The sequence below is a fragment of the Anneissia japonica genome, unplaced genomic scaffold (assembly GCF_011630105.1).
Source record: "Anneissia japonica isolate Jap-2015-1 unplaced genomic scaffold, ASM1163010v1 scaffold4002_len83174_cov231, whole genome shotgun sequence".
NCBI lineage: Eukaryota > Metazoa > Echinodermata > Crinoidea > Comatulida > Comatulidae > Anneissia > Anneissia japonica.
The window spans coordinates 23,684-30,545 of NW_022724777.1; positions in this window are offsets into that span (position 1 = coordinate 23,684).

A 6,862-nucleotide genomic window follows, 5' to 3' on the forward strand; every position below is an offset into this window, starting at 1 on the left:
AAAAAACAAAGTTACTTCAATTATGTCGGAAGACCAAAAACCTGTTTTATAAGGACTTTATTACCCGGCATAATGGTAACAATAAAAAGATGTGGAATAGTCTAAAAACATTTGGTACCTTTTAGTAAAGGTAAATCTTCTACACCTAATTTAATTAAAGTTAACGATAGAGAGATAACGAAGCCATCTGATATAGCAGAAGCATTTAATACTTATTTTAGTGAAATTGGCTTGGAACTTTCTAAGACTTTATCTAATATGGATAGGAATTATCTAAATGACATTCGATGGAAGAATGTTTTATTTTGAAGAAATATCATCAGAATTTGTCCTGAAAGAATTAAATAAGATAGATTTGAATAAATCCACTGGGGTTGATAATATTAGTAGTAAACTTCGTAAGATTGCAGCTCCTGTTATATCTGATCACATTACATTTCTCTGTAATCTTTCTCTATCCTCTGGAACTTTTCCATCCGAATGGAAAAGAGCCACCATCACCCCTCTTTTCAAATCTGGTCAACCTACTCTTCTTACTAACTACCGTCCTATATCTGTTTTGCCCATCTTCTCAAAAATTTTAGAAAGAGCAGTCCATAGTCAATTGTATAATCACCTCTCATCTAATGACCTAATCTCTAGTTCACAATCGAGATTTCGTCCGAAATATTTTACATTAACAGCCACAGTCAACACGTATGATAATTGGCTTTTAAATATCAATGAAGGGAAATTAACTGGTACAGTCTTTATCGATCTAAAAAAGGCATTTGATCTTGTCCAGCATAATCTTATAATTAATAAACTTCCGTACAATGGATTATCATTTTCTTCTATTAAATGGTTTAACTCTTACCTTAGTCAGCGTTAACAAAAGGTTTCTATTCTCACCTCTTCATCTTCTTATCGTTCTGTCAATATGGGAATACCCCAAGGCTCTATCTTGGGCCCTTACTATTTACTATCTTCATTAACGACCTTCCTTCTTGCATCTCCTATTCTACAGTTAACATGTACGCTGATGATACTATTCTCTATATTGCTGATACACATGTCCCTACAATTGAACATAAACTTACTTCTGATCTCATTAATCTACAAAGTTGGCTTTCTTGTAACAAACTACTGCTTAATCATACAAAAACTGAGACTATGCTAATTGGTACATCACAGAGATTGGCTCGTCAACCAACTATCAGCATTTACGTTAATCAGCATCACATCAAACAAGTCAAATCACACAAGCATAACAAATTAACATGGCATGCACATAGACACCTACGAAGTAAACTTGGCTATTCACTCTCTTTATTTTCTTCTGTTCTCCTTTCAACTCTAAATTTATTGAATGTTTCTAGCAGAATTGCTCTTCAACTTGTCTGCCTAGCTTTTAAAGCAGCCACTGGTTCTGCACCTGATTACCTCAATCGCCTTTTGAAACCCATTACTCGCGAGGGTATGAGTACTCGTTCGACAACTGTAGGCCTCTTTTTTGTCCCTAAACCTAAATTCCAGTATTTTAAAATGTCATTTTATTACAGAGCCACCTCCTGTCTGAACACTCTTCCTTTTAAATGCAATTTATCTTATTCTAATTTTAAAACCAAGTTAAAATTATATCTCAGAGAAAAGCAATAAAATTCTGATTTTAACCATCACCTTGTAATTTTATAATGAATTTTAAAGTTTATTGTATTTTTAATGAATATTACAATGTTTATCCAATATTTTATTTATTATATTGTTTTTGCTTTTACTTACTTGGATTTTTAATGTATTGTATATATTTTTATGTATTGTTTATCTTTAGAGGGCCTCTTCAAGTCAGCTGTACTACTGTAGTGCAGCTGTTAGAGCTATAACAATAAAATAAAATAGAAATAAAAATCCGCGTTTTCGTAGGATAATTTAGCAAAATCTCATGAATTATGCATAATCATCCTTATTGAACATATTTTGAGCATGCGCTATTTTCAAGTTTGTGTCATGCCTGATCAGCTGCTCTGTCCATCGCGATAAGACCTAGTTTTCGGCCGATACATACCCCTCCTCCAAACTCTTCTTTTTTTTTTGTTTGATGTTTATTATCCCATAATATTGTGTTCCCGACAGTTTAGCTAATTTATTAAAATTCAGAATCTGAGTCAATAGGCTCAAATCAATCATTGGTTTTATTTTTGCATTGATTCAAATACAATGGCTAAAAACTAGGTCCCATCACGAGGTACTACTACAGCTGATCATTCAGGCTGACACAGATGAGAAAATAGCGCATGCGCAAATTAATAAGAATAATTATGACTAATTCATGATATCCATGAGACTATCCTACGAAAAAAATTCGTGGGTGCCATCTGTATAGGGAGATCTTCAATATGTATGATCAGGCGCGCATCTATAGCGTGATGCGCAAGGGTGGCGAGGCTCTCCTGATCTTCCACCCACTCCCTCCCCCTTACTGGAAATGTTCGAAGCAAACAAAATTAAGCTCAAGTAGATACAAATCACCTTATAATATTTTATTTTGTGAACGAGCACCCCTTACCAGTGTTGGCGCCAGGATTTGCCAGACAGGGGATCCAATATGTCCCCGTCGGGCACATTAGTCCCCTATCGAGGTGTTCCCGTACAGAGAAAAGTGGGCGTAGTCGGGTGTTTACAAAGTGTTCCAGGTGCCGAAAATATGACAATTTTGGGCTTTAAAGGTTTATTTAGTGGACTTTAGAGTCTACTAATATGTAAAGAATAGCATCTGCATTTTTTTCTCCTCGACGAATTGTGTTTTTTTTTCTTTCCGACGAGAGGGGAAGTTCTCCCAGGTGGGGCCCTGATCCCCCCTCCCCGGCTTCTCACTGGCTCCAGCCCTGCCCTTCATTTAATCATCGAGAACCCCACTTCACCTTCGACCCACCCCTGTCCGCCCCCACCCATTTCAAGACTCCTACATACGCCACTGTGTATGATGTTAAATTCTTGAGCTTAAACGTGTTACGAAATCAGAAGACATTAATGTTGTGGATTGTTTTGAAAGTATTCTTTGGATGGAAGGTTGGTCGGTGTATGATGTTGAACGTCGAATGTTTTCCAATGACATTATGGCTACAGTATTATGTCCACATCATTGAATTAGTCTTCAAAATCTTAACTGAAGCAGCTAGCTGTTCTTGAAGTCTAAGTCTATTTGAAAAAAAAAAGTTTCTTATTTGTCTCATTTCTTGGCATCTCTTACCTCCGGGGGTATTTTACGTACAAGAGCTGCTGCCCCACTGACTAGGTTGAACTCTTCGTTCTCGCTAATTTCATTACACTTGTGACAAAATGGTATGATGAAGTAGAATGACCAGTTTTGAGAATATTTATCGACGTAGACATGGGCTCTGTCTGTGGCGTCATTCGTGCAACTTTTCCGGGCGCACTTGCCGATTTTTTTTTCCTGTGGTCTTTCCCATTCACACTGCGCCAAGTACCCGATGCTGTCTACTGGAATGCTATACGTTTTTGACTATATCCCCGGTCTCAAGGATTTTAATGTCGTTCTCTTTCAAGCCGGCCATAACGATGTTCATACAATCCAGATTGGAAATGGTAACTTTTAAGCTAGCAATACATGTCTCATATTTTTGTAACCTTGCAATGAAATATTTGCCGCCTAGTATTTACACTTTTGGACAATAAATGAAATGAATCTTGAATAGGCCTATATATATTCGTTGAACGTTGAAAAAATGTTAGTGTTTCTAAAGTTACATATCTGAGTTTTTATTATTATTACATATATTGGGGTTATGGTTATAATTTGGTTCTATGTCGACTTTTTTTCTTATGCTTCCTTCGCCATATAATAAATGGTTAAATGTAGATATTAGCCTAGGCCAATTAAAGTCTTTCGAGAAAACGCTACACGCGATCGCCGACTCCTTCCTTTCGGTGACGACGGTGATTGGTCCTTCAAATCAAGTAGAAAAAAAAGTTACCTTAGCAGGTTTGACATGGACAACGCCTGAATTCGATAGTAACAACATAGTTAAATCTTACTCAATCGTCATACTTAGCAGGTTAGATTTTTATAGAATGATAAATTTTAACGTAATGGCGTAATGTTTATTTTTGCACAAATCGTTGATAGTAGAGTCATTTTCATGAGACCCGTGACTAATTTTAGGATACCTTTTTTTCTCGATGGATTTGGCAAGATGGACCAATTTAGATAAAATATAGCTCTTATATACCTTCCAGATATGGGGGGAAAGTCCCGTTTGGGGGCGTTTTTCAAAATGGCCGCCTGTTGATTTGGACGCTCGTATCTCGATAACCACTGGTCAGAGAGACTTGATTTTGGTCTCAAATTGTTCACAATATGCATGTTCCTATTTGTTGTATTACAACTTTTTATCACAAAACGGCGGGAAATGCGATTTTTGAAAGTTTGACCTTTGACCTTGCATTGTCATATCTCGGTAACTACTGGTCACAGAGACTCACGATTGCAAATTGTTCAGAAGATTCATGTTTATATTCGTCTTAATGAAAAAATATTCAAATAGTGACCGGAAACGGTACATTCTGACCTTTGACCTATTGTAGGGTCATTCCATGTCAAATCAACTAGATTTAAAAAAAATCCTGTATGACTCTCTCAGATTTTCATGAAACTCTACAAAAATGATCCACTATATGCTAAACCAACAAAAAAAAATAGCCTTATAGGATATATGGTTTCCGAAATATTGACTCCTCAAAAAAGGGGCGTGGTTCTTCAAGATTTGCAAAAGCAATTTACTTCAACTTTGGAGCTTATAACTCGAGATTGGTAATAACTATCAGGGTCAAACTTGGTATTCTAACATATTTTTCGCCATATTTCACAAATATGGCCTTAGATTAACAGTTATCCCTTCCCTTTTGAAGTTATCTGCACTAAAAATAGCAGCTTTGTTTAACGATGCAATTTTTTTGTGATTTTCGAGGTCACCCTGCGCCCATTTGAGTGGGTATATACCCCTCATATTACAGATATGCAAGCGCAGGCTGATCAACTTAATTAAAATTGAATGGCATATATTCAAAGTTGGGACCAGATCTATAAAAGTGAAAAACGCCTATGTTTCTCAACAACGGATCATCATGTGGACATTTAAAATCTATTCTTAAATTTACCCCAGTTAATCAGATATATAGATCTACCTATAAACCAAATTTCAGCTTTGGTACTCAGCTCCTTCATGGTTAGATACTATGTTGAAAACTACAAAATAACATAATCGGAAATCACGAAAATTTTAAGAGTTGGGTCATTCTATGCCAACTCAACAAATGCATTACACCAGGGTCATAGATTTTTGAATTTTTTTTGGACACTGTCTCAGTGATATAGATATCTATGTGAACTGAAAATCCTGAAATTTTGAGACTCGCCAATTCAATCGTTTTCCTGTACCGGCAGTTTGAGGTTAAGGGGGAGTGGCCTCTTAACAAATGCATTACAACATTACAGGTGATAGATTTTTAATTTTTTGCACCCTTCCTCGGCCTTGTGAATAGAAAAACCTGAAGTTTTGAGACTCAAATTCCCTTTTCTTTTTCCCGTAGCGGCAATTCGACATAAAGGGGGTGTGCCACAAATTAAGTTTGATTTTCGTTTGCTAATATCATCATACAACCCCTTTAACCTTTTGTGGTGTAGGACACCTTTTACTGCTGATTCCAAAGCCTTAAAAACATGTTTTTAACACATCATCAACAATAATACCCTACTTTTATGTAAATATTTTGCTTTAATTTTCTAAATCTATGTTATAGACCCATTAAATTTTCTATGAATTTCAAATTTATTTATCTAAAGTTATTTCTGGTTTAATTCTTAATGTGCAACTTTAACCTGGGTAATAATAACCTCATCAAATTTGTATTGTGGGTGACGGCCTTTTTTTATTAGTAGGTCACAGCACATGGCAATTGGGACATCACATACATCATTTTTTGTGGCCAATATGGTAATTTTTTTCTGGAAACTTTCTATTCTGTTTCATGAATATATTCATGTTCGATTCATGAATAGAAGCTTCCTAGAATTCGTATTATATTCATATCTATTTTAGGCCACGCCCCCTTAACTTCAAACTGCCGCTACAGGAAAATGAACGAATTGGCGAGTCTCAACATTTAAGGTTTTCAGTTCACATAGATATCTATATCACTGAGTCAGTGTGGCAAAAAATTAAAAAAAATCTATGACCCATGGTGTAATGCATTTGTTTGTTTGGCATGGAATGACCCAACTCTTAAAAATGTTTGTGATTTCCTATTACGTTGAAATATGTGTAGTTTTCAACATAGTATCTAACCAAGAGCTAATTACCAAGGTAAAAATTTGGTTTATAGGTAGATCCAATGTATCTGATTAACTGGAGTAAATTTAAGAAAAGATTTTAACTTTCCACAAGACGATCCGTTGTTGAGAAACATTGGCTTTTTTTTTCACTTTTATAGATCTGGTCCCAATTTTGAATATATGCTATTCAATTTCAACTGATTTGATCAGCCTGCGCTTGCATGTGGCTAGAGACAACTACACATAGATAATATATCAGTAATATGAGGGGTATATACCCACTCATATAGACGCAGGGTGACCTCGAAAATCACAAAAAAAAAAAATGCATCGTTAAACAAAGCGGCTACATTGAGTGCAGATAACTTCAAAAGGGAAGGGATAACTGTTAATCTAAGGCCATATTTGTAAAACATGGCAAAAGATAAGTTAGAATACCAAGTTGGACCCTGATAGCTATTACCAATCTCGAGTTATAAGCTTCCAAATTTGAAGTAAATTGCGTTTGCACATCTTGAAGAACCACGCCCC